The sequence below is a fragment of the Monodelphis domestica genome, chromosome 8, assembly GCF_027887165.1.
Source record: "Monodelphis domestica isolate mMonDom1 chromosome 8, mMonDom1.pri, whole genome shotgun sequence".
NCBI classification, from domain to species: domain Eukaryota; kingdom Metazoa; phylum Chordata; class Mammalia; order Didelphimorphia; family Didelphidae; genus Monodelphis; species Monodelphis domestica.
In genome coordinates this window covers 73,100,002-73,120,614 of record NC_077234.1, presented here as the reverse complement: position 1 = coordinate 73,120,614, position 20,613 = coordinate 73,100,002, and the positions used below count along the sequence as shown (strand labels likewise).

General features: G+C 36.0%; 2 long non-coding RNA genes across 3 annotated transcripts in view; one reads left to right on the top strand and one right to left on the bottom strand.

Annotated features, from left to right (window-relative positions):
* The window catches only part of LOC107649879 (uncharacterized), a 109,226-nt gene that overhangs the window by 62,104 nt on the left and 26,509 nt on the right, over window positions 1-20,613 (top strand). Inside the window, exons 1-2 of one of the 2 annotated variants that reach the window (XR_001624311.2) lie at window positions 8,071-8,203; window positions 8,369-8,449. The exons of the other annotated variant lie outside the window; for it this stretch is intronic. This is a non-coding gene — a long non-coding RNA (uncharacterized LOC107649879). Of the gene's footprint in view, window positions 1-8,070; window positions 8,204-8,368; window positions 8,450-20,613 lie in introns of those variants that run through there. 2 annotated transcript variants of the gene reach the window in all.
* LOC103104208 (uncharacterized) lies at window positions 12,229-13,435 on the bottom strand. Its single transcript, XR_471709.3, has 2 exons — window positions 13,084-13,435; window positions 12,229-12,558 (listed from the first exon to the last, which is right to left on the bottom strand). It is a non-coding gene; the product is annotated as an uncharacterized LOC103104208 (long non-coding RNA).

Here is a 20,613-nt window from a genome sequence, read left to right as displayed (position 1 = left end):
TAGGATATAAACCTAGTAATGGTATTGCTGGGTTGAAGGGTATGTACTGTTTCCTAGTCCTTTGATCATAGGTCCAAAGTGCTCTCCAGAATAGTTAAAGCAGTTCACAACTCCCCTAAAAGTGCATTAGTATTTCAATTTTCCCACATCTCCAAGTTTTGTCATTTTCCTTTTGTTACAATAGCCAATCTGCTAGATGTGGGGCGGTTGCTCAGAGTTGTTTTAATTTGCATTCCTCTAATTAATAACCATTTAAAACATTTTTCATATGACTATAGAGACCTCTAATTACTTTGAGAACTGCTTCATGTCCTTTGATTATCAACTGGAGGACATATTTTTACATATTTGACTTATTTGTCTATATAGTTGAGCAATGAGGCTTCAATTAGGGATATTTGTAAATAAAATTTTCACCATTATAATTGCTATGTAATACTCTCCATCCTATTCCCTCCACCCATTTATCCTTTTCTCTCTCCTTTCATTCTGTCCATCCTCAAATATGTTTAGTTTCTGACCACCACATCACCTTCTTTTCTATTAGCCTTCCATCCTCCACTCTTATCCCCTTTCCCTCCTACTTTCCTGTAGGGTAAGGGGTCCCTTTCCCACCCGTCCCATCACCCCCTCTATTTTAAAGCTCTTTCTTGCTTCTTTTATGTGAAATAATTTATCTCATTCTATTTCTCCCTTCCCTGTTCTCCCAATGCATTCCTCTTTCTCACTCCTTATTTTTATTTTACTTTTTTAAAGATATCATCCTACCATATTTAACTCACACTTTTGCCCTTTGTCTTTGTATACTACTTCTAAATGCTGTTATAATGATAAAGTTCTTTGGAGTTAAAAAGAATCTTCTTCCCTTGTAGGTATAAAAACAGTTTAACCCTATTGAATATCTTTTGATTTCTTTTTCCTGTTTATCTTTTATGCTTTTCTTGAAGCATTATATCTGGGAGTCAAATTTTCCATTCAGTTCTGGTCTTTTCATCAGAAATGTTAGAAAGTCCTCTATTTCATTGAATACCTATTTTTTTTCTCTAAAGGATTAGGCTCAGTTTTTCTGGGGAAGTGATGCTTGGCTTAAGTCTTAGACTCTTTTACCTTCTGGAATATTATGTTCTGTTCTTTCTAAACCTTTAATGTAGAAGCTGCTAAATCTTGTGGTATTCTGATTGTGCCTCCAAGATATTTGAATTATTTTCTTTTTAGCAGGGGGGTCTGGAATTTGGCTATAATATTCCTTAGAGTTATCTTTTGGGTATCTCAAGAAGCAATCACTGGATTCTTTCAATTTTGATATTGCCCCCAGTTTCTATAATATCAGTACAATTTTCCTTGATCATTTCTTGAAAGGTGATATCTAAGCTCTTTTTTAAAAACTATGATTTTCAGATAGTCAAAAAATTCTGATATGATTTCTTCTGGATTTATTTTCCAGGCATTTGTTTGTCTATTGAGATACTTCACATTTTCTTCTATTTTTTCATTCTTCAGACTTTGTTTTTTGATGTCAAATGGAGTCATTTTGATAAGTACTACTTTTTAATATAGTTCAAAATATAGCACTATTAGATCTCCTTCCTTTTAATTTTTCATTAATTTCTTTGATATTCTTGATCTTTTGTTTTTTATAAATTAATTTTATTTTTTCTAGTTCAGTAAAATAATTTAAATAATTAATTATAAATATATATATAAATAAATATAAATCAATCTTAAACAAATAAAATAATAAATATAAATAAATAAAGGAAAAAAGAAAATATTAATTTTTCACGGGTGGGTAGAGCCAATATAATTGAAATGACAATCCTACCTAAACTAATCTACAAAAAAAAATTTTTTTATTGAACCATGGGATTCTTAATAAGGATCAGAAGAAGTATCTTAACCTAGATCAACCTGAGTTTAGGGGCCACTCTCAATATCTACTACTTCACAATTACTTCACAATTACATACTATGTAGTTCTTAAAGCTACTTACATGAAGAATAAAGATAATTTAGCTAAAACAATTACCTATTCATTCTTTTGTTCCTAAAACCACCTAAGTCAAGGGTAAATAATTTCTTAGTCTCCTTGTGTATAGCTGGTGACTTTATGGGGAAATCAATAAAAAATGAACAATGATCAAGACGTTACTTATCCAGATGGAAATTTAGAGTATAGTGGGAAGTAGGAAAATAAAAAGAAGAGTTAGGTTGGGGCAAAGTGATACAGGCCTTACTTCAATGTGTTCTATAAGGAATTTGGACTTAAACAATGTGGTGACACTAAAGTTTTTGCTAGGAAAATGAGGAATGAACATTATAGGACTTCAGAGTTATTAAATTCATTAGTTATTATTTAGTGGCTGGAAAGTCAATGACCTTTAAGCATGAGGACAGAATTCAAAGCTAGTTTCAATGAAATAGAACACTAAGAAAGTCACAGTGAGATGTTTCTCAAATGAACCTGAGACATATTCTCATAAGTAATAGTACATTAACAGTAGGATAGTGAACAAATATGGAGACTCTGGGTAGAAAGACATACACATGTAGGGAAACACATCTAAGGTGAGTGTATGTATATATGTAATAAATAGGAGGAAGACAGTTTTATATGTACACACACACACATATACATTTACATATGTCTTTTGGTCAAATAAAGTGTTCTCTAATAGGAGGAGAGGATGGAATTAATTGAGTATTTTAATGTAACCAACCAACACATAAATAAATTTAAGTAAAAAACCCCAGGACACATGGAACAATAATGGGAAGAAGTATGAATTGGAGGCACCAATTTTTTCAACCCCCAATTTGAAATTACTTTGTTGGATATGTGATCCCAGAGATAAGAATAAACCTGTGCCATCTTTTCCCAAGAGGATATCATGAAATTAGTGACTTACTCATTGGCCTTGATAACTCAAATACCATTAATGTATATGGTAAAGTATGATCTTTTTTCATATTACATAGAATTGTATTAGGTATATCCTTTCCTTTCTAGACAGTTTAACTGAGGATGAAAAAGCGGTCTTATGTATATGTATGGATGCATGTACGCATTATATACATACATGATATATGTATATACACAAATTTTATGTATATATAAACATACTACACGTATATATACACACATACCTCTGAGGATGCTGCAGAATGTTGCTTATTGTTTTTTTAGTGGTGGGCATTGTGCTGTTCCTTCTGCCTTTGGTCTCACTATATTCATATACATACATATACATATACATATACATATATATATATATACACACACACACACCTCACTATACACCTGCTCCTTCCGATTCTCATAGTCTCAGCTATTGCTAGAGGTGTTGTTTGACTATAATCTTGGTTAGATATACCATTTGAGTTAAAGCCTACCATGATAATATTGAATATTAGAATTAGCTAATTTATATAAATTATCCTTTTACATAAACTTTCCTCAATAAGAGATTCCATTTGGTTATAGTCCATTATTGAATATTTTTAGCAAATGAGATTTTTAAATGGGTTTATCTTTATGTCTTTTGTTTTTTCTATCAAAGTCATTTCCCAATATTACTACCTCAACTCTCCCAGAATAGTCATTAGTGAACAATCTCCCTTATAACAAAGATAAGCATATGAAACATTACTCACATGCCATCCTTCCTTCATCCTTTTTGTGGAAATATAACTATGGTTACATTTCCTTTCTCAGATTGTTTTTTATTTATTGTTAGTTTTTTACATCACCAGAAATTCTCTCAGTAGCCTTTCCCTTCCTTCTCCAAAGAATCATCTTAAACAATATTTTTAAAAGGAAAAAAGAAATAAATCAGCAAAACTAACTCTTTCAATGATACTGTAAACCCATGTGGACCTCCTCTTCCACCTCTGCAAAGGACTAAGGGTTGGGGCGTATTCTCATTCCCTTCCCCACCCCCCACCCCCAACCATGCTTGTTCTTTGAAGTTTTATGACATTCACTTTTGACTTTTTGGAAACAATTGTTCTTTCATATTTAATTGTTGTAGATTATTAGGGATATTGTTTTCTAGACTCTGCTTACTTTACTATGCATCAGATCATTTTAATATCTTTTCATGCTCCTCTGTATTGATCAAATTCATTGTTTCATGTAGTACAGTGATTTCTATCAACATTTACATTTCACAATTTGTTTAAACATTCTCTAATTGAAGAAAAATAAATTGAAGGTATTAAAATAGGCAATGAGGAGACCAAGCTATCACTCTTTGCAGATGATATGATGATCTACTTAAAGAATTCTAAAGAATCAACTAAAAAGATAGTAGAGATAATCAACAATTTTAGCAAAGTTGCAGGCTACAAAATAAACCCCACATAAGCCATCAATATTTCTATATATTTCTAACACATCTCAGCAGCAAGAATTAGAAAGAGAAATTCCATTTAAAATCACCCTGGACAATATAAAATACTTAGGAATTTATTTGCCAAGAGAAATACAGGAACTATATGAACACAACTATAAAACTTTCCACACGATTAAAAGTAGATCTAAATAATTGGAAAAAAACATTAATTTCTCATGGGTAGGAAGAGCTAACATAATAAAAATGGCAATTCTACCCAAACTAATTTACTTATTTAGTGCCATACTCATTTAACTACCAAAAAACTTTTTTATTGAATTAGAAAAAAACCATGACAAAGTTCATTTGGAAGAACAAAAGATCAAGGATATCCAGGGAAATAATGAAAAAAAAATATGAAGGAAGGTGGCCTAGCAGTACCAGATCTCAAACTATACTATAAAACAATGGTCATAAAAACAATATGGTACTGGTTAAGAGACAGAAAGGAGGATCAGTGGGATAGACTTGAGGCAAGTGACCTCAGCAAGACAGTCTATGAGAAATCCAAAGATCTCAGCTTTTGGGACAAAAATCCACTATTTCATAAAAATTGCTAGGAAAATTGGAAGACAGTATGGGAGAGATTAGCTTTGGATCAACATTTCACACCCTACATCAAGATAAACTCAGATTGGATGAATGACTTGAATATAAAGAAGGAAACTATAAATAAAAACTATAAATTAGGTGAACACAGAATAGTATACATGTCAGATCTTTGGGAAAGGAACGATTTTTAAGACCAAGCAAGAGTTAGAAAAAATTCCAAAAATAAAATAAATAATTTTGATTACATTAAATTAAAAAAGTTTTGTACAAACAAAACCAATGCAACCAAAATTAGGAGGGAAGCAACAAATCGGGGAAATTTTTTTGCATAATAATCATTCTCTAATTGATGAACAACAATTTTATTTCTAATTCTTTGTGAACATAAAAGCTCTTCTATAATTATTTTGGTGTGTTTATGGGCCTTTCTTCTCATCAATTATCTCTTTGGGCTATATGCCTGTTAGTAGAATTTTTGCATCAAATAAATAGAAACATTTTACTCATTTTATTTCTACAGGTAAATTTCCATATATCTGAGGCCAAGTGATGGTCCTATTATTTATGTAGCATTTAGTTTCATTTTAGTGTTCTTTTTATTTGTTATTGTGGGTATTGTGCATATTTTATTTCCAAGTTCTGTCTATATCACTTCATCAGTATAATAATTAAAATAGTTGAGGCCATGTGATTAAAATAGTGGAAGATACAAATTGTGTTAGATAATAAAGAGTGGATGAGTAAGTTGTGACTGCAGGAAATATGTTTTCACTACAGTGTTTTGTTTTTAAATCAAATATAAGGTGGTCGCCAGGGAAATATTCCCAATTATTCAAATATACCCAAGTCAGCCGGGTTTTATAGAGATTTTAATTAATACAAATGAGGAATTAAAGAAAAGGAGAGAAAGAGAGAAAAAGGGGAATAATGAGAAAAGGATAAGCCGGCCCTGGCCAGTCCTGGCCAACTCAGGCCTAAGCCCTAAGAGAAAAGATCAGTCAGTCCTTAATCACTCATCACAAGATCTGTCCAAGCAAGGATTCTAGTAACACCAGGCCAGCTCCATCTCAGCTGACTTCACCAGCTCAATCCTCAATCTGAATGTTTCAGAATGTTCCTTGAGCTCCTATCTGAGTTCCTATTTAAAGGGCATTTTCTCCTATGTCACCTCCCCTAAGTCCTTACATCTACCAATCACAGTAGACGTTTTCCAAAGGACAGCCCATTCTGAATTCACACCTGAGTAGACTAATCCTTTTAGTAATCCACACCTGAGTAGGCTAGAATCTCTGAGTAAGTTTCTCACCTCTTTGTCCCATGTAAGTTTACAAGTTGCTTGACCTTTATAGGTACTTAGCACCCCTTTGTATTAGTCCTAAAATAGGCATGGATTAAGAACTTTTTTTGTCTCACTATAAGCATTGTTCAGAAAAGAGTTTACAACTTTATCTTCCCCTAGGGCAGACTTAAGTAGGTGAGTTCTCACATTCCTGATCTAAGTAGAGTTCACTGGCCAAATGGGGAATGGTCTTAATCCAATCTTATGAAGCAGGATCTGGGAATTTTTAAGGTTCACATCAGTTCATGTAAATCTTCCCAAGTTTCTCATATTCATTGTTTCTTACAGAACAATAATGTCCCTTTGCATATTTATATCTTTATATAGATATGCCTCATTTTCAGCTATTTTCAATTAATAAAGTGTGAAACCTCTATTGGACATGGAAAATTTGAATATCTTCTTTTTTCCTTATTATAACCAATTTAGTTTAACAACAAATTTTATTATGTATATGGTGCAAGATACTGCGATTAATTTATATAAGTCAATAGGAGAAGTAGCTAGAAAATCAATTCTGACCAAAGGGAATAAAATAATAACAACTGACATTTATATAATTTTAGATTTGCAAAGCACTTTATATAGTGCTATGTCATTTTATCTTCACAATAATTCTAGAAGTAGAACCTGTTATTCTCTTCATTTTATAGATAAGGAAAACTGGGGAAGACAGGAGTTAAGTTCAACTTACCTCCAAGGTCACATAGCTAGCAAGTATTATGTGTTTTGTGAGCCAGAACCCAAACCATAGTTCATGAGCCCCTACTAATGTGTTTAGTTTTACCAGTCAGTTAAATAATTTAAATGCAACAACAAAACGTTTCTCTGCTCCAGATTTTACCTCTGCCTTCGCCGTCATGAACCAAGTTCATTATTTTCCACAAATGTATATTGTTTATATATACAAGTGTAACTAGGGCACCTTCATGACGGGAGCAATGTGACCAAGATAATATGCAGGAATGGCCACCTTCCATCTCTGATGTGCTGCAAGGCTGTCAATGTTGCTTCCTCATGTGCTACTCAACTGTATCTTACCAGGGTGATGCATGCTAGTTCTCTTGGCTGATCCCTGGGCTTCCTGTTGCTTCCCAGCTCCTTTCTCTTGTCACTTCTTTATTCCATGCCAGCTGTCAATTAAGATAAATGAGGGTCTTCAGAAATTCTAGTTCTTTGAATTTAGGTCACAAAGGGCGTGATTTGCAGGAATGTGGTGAAATGCTCTTTCTCCAGCTCTTGTAGTTGTATCTACTAGCCATTCAAGACTGTTATGGTTCATCACAGTTAATTTCACCTTCCAGGGCTTATCTCTACTTCTCTGCTGAGGAGCTATCTTTAGGGCCATCTGCAACTTTACCTTCATCTTCTAGAGTAAAAGGACAAGCATCTCCCTTCAGCCAAGTTATTGTCTGGGTGCCCGTGCCTTCTTTCTCCTCTGCATATATTTTAGACATACCTACTTAATTATATGTTGTCTCTCCCATTAAAATGTGAGCTCCTGGAGGGCAGGTACCATTTTCATGGGACATGTGGTATCAGCATACCTGCCACATTAGTTATGTTCTTAATAAATGAGTACTTATTGATTTAAACATTCTCAGCCAGTAGCTAGGAAGGGTTTTTTCACCTCTTCTCAGTCCTACTTTTCAGCTAATAACTGTGATAGATGCTCTTTTTTGAGCTGCCAGACCAGAGATCAGGTCATCTGCTGAGAGTCAAGCTTTTAAGTTCTTAGAACTTGGCTATTAACTGTTAAACTCTGAACTCAACTGAAATTTCCTTTATGGCTGCTGGTATCTACTCTGAGTTCTCAGTTCAACTATCCCTTTAATATGGTCAGAAACATATTTAGTTCTTGGTTTTTTCTTCCAGAACTTTTATTTTCTCAATTGGAAAAGGAGTTGAGTGACAAACATGGGTAAGGAAATTCTCTGTTAACTGCCTCCCATCAGCCCCTCTGTTCTGTGCAAATGTGAATCAACAACTCTTCTAGCTGGGAAAAACCAAAAGGTAACAAATGACCCCAAATCAGGACTCAGAAAACGGCAAGTGACATAATTAAGTCTATTTCTGTTGTGCACAGGGCCTTTCTGAGAAGTCTGACAAGCTGAGAAAATGGCAATGTATGCACTCTTTATGATGAATGGGAAATCAATGATCTTTGGTAAATACCTAAGAAAAGACACCTGCTCTAGTGAATTTTTTTCAAAATTGTCATATACGAGAATGAAACTTGGCTCTTAGGTTTAATGTATAAAAATAAAATCATCCTAGCCAATTGAAGCTGCTGTTAAGGTTGGCTTCCTAAATTTAAAAGTCTATAAGCAGAAACTAGATGACCATTTGTGAGGTGTAGAGATTCTCTTTCATGTTATGGTTGGCCTACATGGTGACCTCTGAGTTTCATTTTTGAATCTCAAATGTTACGATTCTGTGATAAACTGAAACCATCAAAAAACTCAGCAACTATAATTTTTAGAAAATTGATTTTAATCACAAACTTTAAGAAAACAAGCTTTCATATCAAACAGAAAAAAGAGGAAATGTACATACATATTATTATATATTTATTCTTATATATAGATATGTACTTGACTATAACATAATATAATATATAATGTAATATAATGTGATATAATTCAGCATAATATATGTGAAATAATTTAATGTAATAAATAGTAAAATATACTAAATTTAATATAACAATAAATATATATTATGAATTTCTATTACATACAAATTATTTTTAAAGTTCTGTATTAAATTTAGCATAGTTTGAAAATGACCAAATAAAATAATGTTCAAATTGAAAAATAAATAAATAAATTTAGCATAATTACACCATCTTGTTTTTCTATGCTCTACCTTCTCTGCTATGTCATGATTGATTTTCTGGTCCTCACTCTCTCTCTCGCCCACTATTCATTCAACCAATTTTCTATCTTACATGCTACCTTCTCTCTGACACTGCCCATCAACCTGGTGTGTGCACATCTTATTCCTGGCTTCACTGGTCAGGTCATTAGTCTCTGGAGTTAGGAAGCCATGAATTTACATCTGACCACAGACACTTGAGCTGTGTAACCCTGGACACTCAAGTCACTTAGCCTCTGTTTGCTTCAGTTTCCTCACTGGTAGAGTGTATATACATATACCTCATAGGATTATTGTAAGGTGCAAATGAGATAATATCTATGAAGCACTTAGTATACATAACCTGGCACATAAATAACATAGACAAGCTTATTCCTTTCTCCCCTTTCCCTACTTCAAGTCCCTCCCCACAACCACTCTCCCTCCCAAATAAAAGTATTCCCTCTTTTTCAGAAACATGATATAGTTAAGTAAAATCATCATCATCATCATCTTCCTTTATCTGAAAAGGCATGACTCATTTTAAGTCTTTCCATTCGCTTCTGCTAAGAGTAAGGAGATGTTTATTAGAGTTCATGAAATCGATTGCATTGAATAGGTTCTTGAATTGTTCAAAGTTTTCATTTATGTTATTATTATATATATATGTGTGTATATATACCACAGAATCAAGGAGGACATTTATATACATAAATATGTATTTATATATAACATATTTGTTATATATTATATGAAATATAACATGTAAATATTATAAATATAAATAAAATAAATATATAAATATATATGTAAATATTCTCCTTGTTCAGTTGGCTCCAATCTGCCTGTTTTATACAAGTCTTTCTGAGTTTCTCTGAATTGGTCCCTTTCACATCACTTAAGATACAATAATTATATACCACGTGCTGTAATTTGGTCAGCCATTTCCCCAGTTGATGGCACCCATTTTGTTTCTATTTCTTTGTTATAAAATACTATAAATACTTTGTGGGGTCCATTTATTCTTTCTGTCTTGACTATTTTGAGATCTCTGTGTTACATGTAGTGATATAGTTGCTTGGTCAAAGGGTCACATTACTCATGACCTTTGAAGGCAAAAACATTGTGACATTCTTCCATTGCCATCCTCACCTCCCACCAGCATCATTTTAGTTGTTTGGCCAGACATGGTATTACTTGCTTTTTAGGGGTGGGGTAGGTAGATAGGGAGATTTTTGTGCTGGTCAAATACAGTAAATATCAGTACAAGTACAAATACAGTAAAAGCAAATATTGTTTTGTTACTATTGTTGCTGACATGCATGATGACTACATAATGCATAAATATGTGCACACGTGGATATATTACATCACGCAGATGTGTATGTGTATTTCTTTTTAATATGCAACTCAGGAATGTGAATTAAGAAGGACTCTTTCTGAGGGTCTCACCTCCATTGGGCTTATTCTTAATCAACTTTACTCTGTAACTAGAGAAGCATCTTTGGAGATGGGGATGGGGTAGGAGGCAGGATTTGTAAATGCTAGCCCTCCACAGACAATTTGCTCCTGTGAGTTTTTTAGAGAACAGGATACCATTATGGATAATAGGAGTTACAAGAAATTTCAGAACCTTAAGTCAGATAATATCTGGGACCACAGACTTCGAATTAGCACCAAACACAGGCAGTCAAAAGAATAAAACACTTAATTAATCTAGCCTGGGGGCATTCTGGCTGGCTTTAAATTGGCTCCTTAGTAACTCTGTGTGTTGGCTCATAGCCTCTTGCTTGTTGGATTAAATAAAGAGCTGTCACAGCCTGCCCTTGTTAAGAGAAGTGGTTGTCTCATATTTGAGAATACTTCCAGACCTGGAACCCCAGAAGAGGGTCATAATAGTCAATGCCTATGAGATAGGAAATATTGGAGGTACAAATCAGAAGTTGTAGGATCTTAGTTTTTCTCACTGGTAAAATTAGGGGGTAGGGAATAAACTATTCTGAAGTATCTTCTTTTTAAAAATCCTCACCTTACAAGAATTGATATTCAATATTGGTTCCAAGGCAGAAGACTGGTAAGGGCTGGCAATGGGGATTAAGTGATTTTCCTAGGGTCAAACTAAGAAGTGTCTGAGATCACATTTGAACCCAGGACCTCCCTATCTGCATCCTCCCTATCAACTGGTGTCTTTTAAAAAAAACAAAAACAAAAACAAAAACTCTGTGTGTTCATAGTAGAGCTATGTGACCATGTCACTAGAGTACTGAATTTGCTTTTCAGCACTAATTTTGGAGGATGCTGACTCAGACTATATGAATTATTTAACCCTACTGCTGGTTGGCATATTCTATTGCACATATGTTTCTCCTTCTTGTTGGCAATATTTATAATTCCCCATTTTGTCTGTGGTGTTGGGGGGAAAAGAGAATCTTTTGTCATTTTACTATGCTGTTTGATTAGTACTTTAAAAATTATTTCCTAGTCATCCAATTATAGTTTTGCTTTGTGTGTGTGTGTGTGTGTGTGTATTTGTTTGCATGGTGTCTCTTCCCATTAGATTGGAAGCTTTTTGAGGGCAGGAACTGTTCTTTGACTTCTTAGAATCTTCAGTGCTTAGACTAACACCTGGCATGTTGGTAGGGCATTTAATACATGTTTACTGAATTAAATTAAAAGTCACTGGAGCAGTCCAGTAGGTTCTGGTCCACAAGAGTGCCCTGGATCAGACGGTGCAGAATGGATATTGACACTTAAACTGATACCAATCCTAGTATTCTTTGACTCACAATTTTGTCCTATGGCTCAGAGGAAGTCTATAAGGGTTCTCAATATTCTCAGTGAGCCAACATCCAGGAACTGTTTTTATGTCCCCTTGATATAGATAGAGGCTTTTATGTCCCCTTTCTAGAGGCTTTATGAAAAATCAGAAGATCTGGGAGATTCTTTAGGCATGTCATTTTCTAGTTATGGGAAAATTTATATAGAAGCACTACTCTGGCTATGAGTTATTTTGGAATGCCCCCTTTTTTCTCTTTTGTCAGAATGTTGTAAGGTTGGCAGGAATCTGGAGAACAAAAGTTGGAACAAGCAGATGTGCCATTTTGTTTATTTATGGTTAAGCTAACTGAACTCGAAATGTAGGCAGGCTTTGGAGTCTTTTTTTTGTTGTTGTTTTGGTCACCTTTCTGTTGGCTGGCTTCTTTTATCTTGTTTCCCGTGGAACTTGAGTTTTTTGATGGTCTTTGAAGTGCATGATCTTTCTACACGTTGGGGATTGGGGAGTTGAGCTGTTTTTCTTCATGGTGTTTGCGGTGGTAAGTAAAGGTGACATTCAAAGTTCCTCGGCCCAAGAATAGGTGGGGTAGGTGGAAGCTTTATCTATACTGCGGTAATAGTGGGTGGTAAAGACATGGTTGTAGCCTGGAAAGAGAAAAAAAAAAGCAACATAAAGCATAGTTTGTCTACCATGACACTCAACTTACCTTCTAGGAAGGAAGAGGAGGATGAATGGGGTCATGCCTTATGTATTTATTCTTTTGGTCCTGTAATTCTATTTTAGTGTGGGGAACCACCTCACACAGAGTTCTCCCCACTCACATAGATCTGAGCTCCCTATAACTTGCCTAAATGAGCACAGCAAGGGCTTAAAAGTGAGATTGTCTTTACAAGGACTGAACTGATTCTTCCATATTCATTCCAGGACTCAGTATGCTGAACCAGAATAATTTATAATAGAGGATAAGGGCAAGAGAAGCTCCTTTTATATGGCCTCCCCACTGTTTTCCATATGTTAAAACAAATTAAGTCTAACCCCCCTATCTAATTCAACCTCATTTTACTCCCCGCATTGATATATCCACTCAAAGTGAGCTGTGATAGGTTCTGAGGGACTTGAGGGGAAGATTCCTCCTTAGAAAATTCTTTCCTTTGACCTCTTGAACTTACCCCCACTCATCTTAAGTCCATTATAACACCTCCTCCTGACGTTCCTCCTGAACGAGCACTTTCTTTGCTTTTTTGTGTATCCTCTTGGGCATCGTGCCATGTTCCCGCGTGTTTGGTTGTTTTGCTCACTGTGCCAGCAGAAGGTACATTTTATTAGGGAAGGGGGGGAGAGGGAGCCAAGCCTCCTATAGGGTACTAACCCTGATGTTAACGAGTCAGTTAGTGAGGGGGGCCACTGACTAGCTATTTATAGGGTAAAGTCACTGCCCTGCCCAGTGATGGTTATGTTGTCATAGTACATCCTCCATTGTCCTGAATCTCTCATTTCCGCATTGCCCTCCCTCCTCTCCCTCTAGGAAAATATTCATATTCTGTGGCTTTGGAGATCCCACAAGCTCCTTAGTAACACTGTCAAGAATAGTAATAATCAACACATATTTTTATAGCACTTTATACCTTCCATTGGGCTTTCACATTCCTTATCTTCCTTGATTCTCATACTAAATCTATGAGGTAGGTTGTACAGCAGTTGGGGTTTAAACCGATAACGTGATTGTGATCCCACAGTGAAAATTAATGGTAGAACCAAGATATTAATCCAGAGTATCTTAAGACCTATACAAAAGAGACATTTGATGGCTTCCAAGGTCCAGATTTCCAGCTCTACCCCTGAGGACATGTGGTGCTTCACAAATATTTTTCAATTAATGTTCTTATCTATGACTTTAAATTTGATAATATACTTGGTTTTTGACACAACAAATCCCTCCCAATTAACAATCTAATAAACTTTATTTTTTTGAACCCTTACCTTCTGCCTTAGAATCAATACTGAGGATTTGGTTCCAAGGAAGAAAATAGTAAGGGCTAGACAATGGCAGTTAAATTACTTATCACATAGCTAGGAAGTATCTGAGGTCATATTTGAGCCCAGGACTTTCTGTCACCAGACTTGGCTTAGATAAACTATTTTTAAAAAAGAGAAAACAGCTAAAGCTGTTCCTTTATGAACAGTTTTCTGTCTTTTAGTTTTGGCAGTATGGTACTAACATTGATTGGCTATTGTAATTACCAAGATGCCTGAGGCCTTTTTATTTTTTTAAACTTTATTTACATTGACTTTTTGACTTTTACTTTATTTACATTGATGTCATCATTGTGTACATTAGTTCCTTGGTTCTACTTTCCCCCATTGTATCACTTTCCATATTTCTCTGAATTTCCCTTATCTGCCATTTCATCCAACTCAGTTGTATATAGTCCATTATATTTATGTGCTGAATAATTTGTTCAGCCAATATCTAATCATTGGGCACAATTTGCTTTCAACTTCTTTGTTGTCATAGATATTGCCTCTATGAGCATCTTTTCTCATTGTTTCTTGCTTTCAATAAACTTTGGGTTCCTAAATAATACTAGACATATTAATATATTAATGTTATGTGGATAACACTAAGGAATCTATTAGTAGATTCCCCAGTATCCTTAGCATTTGGCATAGTGTCTGACACATAGTAGGTGACCTAATAAATAAATGTTCATTGACTGATTGATTGGATCATTAACTGACTGACTATAGGATCATAGGTGTAGAGATGGAAGGGATTGTAGAAGTCATTCAGTCTTACCTTTCATTTTATAGTTGAGGAAACTAAGGCAGAGAGAGATTAAGGACTTGTCCCAAGGTCACACAGCAAGTGTCAGAGGTGGGATCTGAGAAGATGGTGGAGTGATAGAAAGTAATATAGACAAACTCCTTTCCAAAAACTTCTTCTGGCAGAACTAGAAAATATATCCTAATCAAGAAAAGTTAATTTTAATGAGGAAGTCTAGAAAAAATCACAGCAAGTCCTTTGTCTACCCAGGGAGGTATAGGGAAACAAGCAGAGATAGCTTTGGACATTAGAGAAAGAGGTCAGGACAGGAGCATGATGCATGTAGAGCAGCACTCCTAAACCCAGGTTGTGACTTGTACAGGCTTATATTGGGGCACCTCCAGACCCACAACTAGGACATTTCAGTGGGATCAATAGCTTTGTTACCTACAACCCAGTCTTGGGTCACAGATCCAAGGGTTGAGTAAGAAGGAAATTTGTTATGGCAGTGATGTTCTTGACTAGGCAACTAGGTGGTACAGTGGGTAAAGCACTGGGCTTGGAGTAATGAAGATTTGTATTCCTGAATACAAATGTGACCTCAGACTTTTCCCTGCTGCATGACCCTGAGAAGTCCCTTCACTCAGTTTCCTTATCTGTAAAATGAGCTGGAGAATGAAAATAGCAAACCACTCCAGTAACTCTGCCAAGAAAACTCCAAATGAACAGTTAGGCACAATTGTTGGGAAGCTATGAATAGTGGATGAAGAAAAGATAAAGTTCAGAAGCAGTAGCAGCAATGATGTAGCTCAGACCTCAGGCGCAAATCAGTCTCACTCCCAGCATCTAGCCCAGTCTTCAGAGGAATAACCAGAGCAGGAATCCCAGGCTAAAGGGGAGCCTATAGTTCTATCATTCTGAATCATAGAACTTTTCAGCCAGCGCATAGGGTGGAATCCAGCATCAGTCTCTTCTTATTCAGACTCCAACCCAAGCCAGGAACAAGGCTTCAGAATCCAAGTTCCCCTGGGCCTCTTTCCTTTTGAAAGGAAGTAGAAAGAAATGGGCTTTGTCATCTCTGCTGGAATTTATCAGGTAATAGAGGAAGTTTGGAGGAACTTGTATGTAGAACATTGTAGCCCTCATCTAGTTGGAAGGGACTTGTTTGGGCAAAGGGAACGTCTTAGAAAGTCATGAGCTGTTCCAAAATTCCTTGAGTATTGTGCTCTGGTGAGAATGTATAGAGGGATTAATTTTTATCATTATGGAAGTCTGAAATTTATAAATGGTTTCCAGACAGTTACGTGTCTTGCCATTGGAAATGCCAAATCTTGAGGCCAGAAATGTATCAGACTTCCCTGTGTCCCCCTTGCTTTATACAAGGTAGGTGTTATTGATGATAGTAACTTATTTTCCAGTCCACTGCCTTCTTATTTTCTGTCAGTTAAGTATTTATGAAGTGATTCCTGTATACCAGACTACACTAGGTATTGGAGAGACCAGTACAAAGAAAGAAAAAAAATTCCTATTTACAAGGAACTAACATGCTTTTCTCCTAGCTGGTGAGATTCTTCTCTTGCTCACCCCTTAAGACTCCTGTCTTGGCTATATAGCTATTCCTGTATACTACGCTAAACAAGGGATTCTTAACTGTTTTTGTGTGGTGTATTGGGTGCTATTTATTCCTTAGTTTGGTAAAACCTATGTTCTAGCGTGGTGGCACAGTGGATGGAAGACTGGGCTTGGAGACAGGAAGATCTTAGAAGACTCTTAAGACAGATTACCCCTCTATTCTACTCACTCAGACTTTATGGGAGCTTATTGCCTCTCAGTAGTCTAAGGATCCCAGACACAGTGAGTTGGGAGACTTGGGTTTGAGAGCCAGTAGTTGTATTGCTAAAGTGACATATCTTGGCAGGCATGGCTGAAGAAGTCACTGCCTTCTTGTGGGACTCCATGTCCTCATGTGTAAAATGAGAAAGTTGAACTAGATAACTGTTAAAGTACTTTCTGGCTCTGATGTTGGAGGAATGTACTATTAATTTCTATTCTATTGGTTACTGAGTCATTTTTTTAGTCATGTCTGACTCTTTGTGATTCTATTTGGGGTTTTCCTGCAAAGATTCTAGAGTGGTTTGCCATTTTCTTCTCCAACTTATTTTATAGATGAGGAAACTGAGGTAAACAAGATTAAGTGGCTTGCCTAGAATCAGAGTTAGTGTCTGAGGCCAGATTTGAACACAGGAAGAAAAGCCTTCCTGACCTCACGACCAATACTTATCCACTGAACCAATAGATGTTCTTCGATTCTATTGTCCATTCTATGGGATAAAATAATATAATAATATAAAATAAAAAAATAAGTGGAGCCCTAGTGGCAAATGGTCCTCATCTGCTCTGCCTCCTTCAGGATGCTGGGCTTCCATGGTCAGTGTCTTAAAGGTTCTGTAGCCATTTGGTTCTGTAGGTGTTTATATTGGTAACTTGATGGCATTTCTGTAATACTTTCTGCCTATATTTCCCCTTTAGAATGGAGTTAGCAACATGACTCAGTTTGATCAGTTGATATGTTTATCCATTCTAAAACATGTGTGTGTGCAGAGGCAAAACTTGGGAAGGGTGGACAGGGTCTTACCATGGAGTACTGAATTGAGACAAGGTACATAGAACTGTGTTGCCCCTCACCAGTATAGAAACAACAGAGTTTATGATCTAGTTAGTAAAAGTACACATAGATGAGCTCCCTTGCCTTCTAAACCCTTCTCAGTCATGATATTTGCCTCAGATACAAAACTTCCTGGTTTTAGCTCTCTCTCTCTCTCTCTCTCTCTCTCTCTCTCTCTCTCTCTCTCTCTCTTCCTCCCTCCCTCCCTCCCTCTCTCTCTCTCTCTCTCTCTCTCTCTCTCTCTCTCTCTCTCTCTCTCTCTCTCTCTCTCTCTCTGCCTTCAACTCAGCAGTACAAGAGTGCTCTTGGCCATATAATTCAGGATATATCTTCCCCTTGGTAGCCACAATTTCTTCCACCACAAATTAAATCATCTTCAGGCAGATAGCTTTGGCTGGAATGTGGACCCCCTGAGAACAGCTACCATGGCTTCTTCTCTTGCCTCTTTGCCCCAAATGGTGCTTGAAATAGGCTTAGGCACCCTCAGGGGAGGCAATCACAGTTTGTTGAATGCACCATTAAAGGAAAGAAGGTGAGGATATAATTTCTTCTTATAATGGAATAGAATTCAATCAGGGACAATCTGGTTCATACCAGAACTTCAGTGATGTTCAGTGAAGTTTAGTGATGAGAATGGTGAGGGCCTGAGTGATTGGAAAGAGACTTAAAAAGATATGGGGGGATCTTATCATAGTATGAATGCTCAAATTGGGTAGATACTCAGTAAAAGTATTGAGTTGAATTGTTGAATTATATTGAACTAATCATAAAGGAGGGATTTTTTAAAACCTTTACCTTTCATATTAAAATCAAATCAATGACAAAGTAGAAGAGCAGTAAGGGTTAGGCAATGGGGGTTAAGTGACTTGCCCAGGATCACATAGCTAGGAAGTATTTGAGGTCAAATATAAACCTGGATCTCCCATCTCTAGGTTTGGCTCTCCATCTACTAAGGTAACTACTTGCCCCTTAGAGGAAGGATTCTTAACCTGCAGCCCAAGAACTTGGATGAGAAAGTTGTTTCCTTAACCATGTATCAATAGAACTTATTTTCTTTATGTAGTTTTGTGTATTTTATGTTATGCATTCAAATGTATTTCTCTGAGAAAGGATTTATCAACTATTAGCAGACTCCAAAGGAGTTTGTGATCTAAAAAATAAAAAATTCCTTTTTAAAGGGATTTGGGAGGACCTTTCAAGATCTCACTAGTCACATAGGTTCTAAAAATCTGGGTGTGATTTCTTGGGACAGGAATGAATATTTAGAACTTTCTTTCAAAGGTTGAAGAAAAAATTCCAATTCAGTGTGGAGGGATAGGATTTGATGAAAAGAAGGACTTCTTATCATAGACTGATGTAAAGGATAGGAAAATGGTAGGGGAAATGATGTCAAGGGGTTTTGAGATGTAGAAGAGGAAAGAAGATGGCATTCATGGTGATTGGCCTCAATTTTCCTAGTAAAGAATCATGTTGTCACTGTAAGAATAAGAGGAAGAATTAGTGTAAGCAATGAGAAGAAAAGAGAAGGTTTGGAATAGGAAGAGTGATAAACTGGTAATCAAAAAAACTTGGGTTCTTATTCTTAGTCTAATATTTTTTATCTATGTGATCCTGGGCAATTCACAGTTTTTAGGAACCTCAGTTTTCTTCTGTGTAAAATGAGGATTACAACTATTACCTAACAGGATTATTTATGTTGTTTGGAAAGAGTTATTCTGAATTATCTTATAGAGAAAATAGGACAGAGGTGGGATGTAGAGAAGTAGGCTGATAACAATGTTTTCCAGAACAAAGGAGGTATTAAGTCTGCTGTACTTGCTGGTGGTTCTACAGTATCTATTACAATACATTCTACTCTGAGATCCACACTTCAGGAGTGATATGGACACTCTATAGACCAGAGGAGGATAATCAGAATGGTGAAGGACTTGAAACCATATTATATATGGAATGATCTAAGGAATTAGGGATATCTACTCCAGAGAATGGAGTTAAGGGAAAAGAGTCATGGACTCCGATTTTGAGCTAGAAGTGACTTGCCCAAGGTTGTAGTGCCTATATTTTAACCTAGGCACATCAGTTCTAAGTTTATTACTGTTTTCATAGAAACTCCTAGGATAGCTACTCTCAAGTATTTGAAAGCTACCATATTGTATAGGGCTTAGATTTAATTTACTTAGTTCTAGAGTCTAGAATTAGGAACCATGATTCCCAGGAGGCATGCTTTGACTCAAGACAAGGAAAAAATTGCTATGAATCAGAATTGTATAGAAATTAAGAGGTCTTTCTAAGAGTAACCAGGACTAGAAGTCTTTGAAAGTAAGGCTACTTGTCAGGTATTTCTGCTTCCATTCTTTTGGGAGTGGTGATGGTGACTCAAAGAGATTCAGATATGTAAATACAAATGTATATAAAATATTTTGGGCATGGGGGAAAAGAGCTGTAACAAATTGAGAAATCAGAAAAGATCTCTTGTATGAAGGTGGTAGCCCTGAAACTGAGTTTGGACAGGAGGTAGAGAGAGGCAGAAGTAAGGAGGGGGAACATTTCAGGCCCAAGTGAGGAGGTAGGAGTTGGAATACTATGTGTAAGGAACACAGAACTGGAATACATAACATAAGGGAAAAATAATGTGACACACTGAATGTTTACTTCTAGACCCTGATGCTTCACTCTGGAATAGCTCTAATTGTCAGGAAGATTTTAAATTTATTCAGTTGAAATCAGCCAGTGGGTTGGTAGACATTTAACAAATGGAAATTTTTTAGGGAAAATAAACATAGGACACACTTTTATGTTTAATCTGAATTATTCACATTTTCTCCATCAAGTACTTGCTTAAGTCTATATAATCAACACAACAATAAATCAAGTCCTGATTTGTAGTACTTCACTCATTTCTAAATTATAAATGTCACACTGAAAATTTAACAGTTACTCTCTAGAGCCAGTCAGAGCTGCCTCCAGCACAGCCCTGGTTAAAATCTAGTTTTCTATGTGGCAGAGATTAGGTGTATAAATGGCTTCAAATCAGAGGAAAGAAAGAAATGGCTTTTTGTAGAATCATACACACACACACACACACACACACACACACACACACACACACCCCAAACACATACTGATACAGCTCTTCCACCCAACCCTGTCCCTAACTTTCTAGTTTCCTAGGGGGAAAGCTCAGTTCTTGGCCATTTCAGTCTCTAAATGTAGGAGGCTCCATTACCAGGCTCTGATTCCAGCTTGGCTCTCATTCAGAGGAACAGCCTA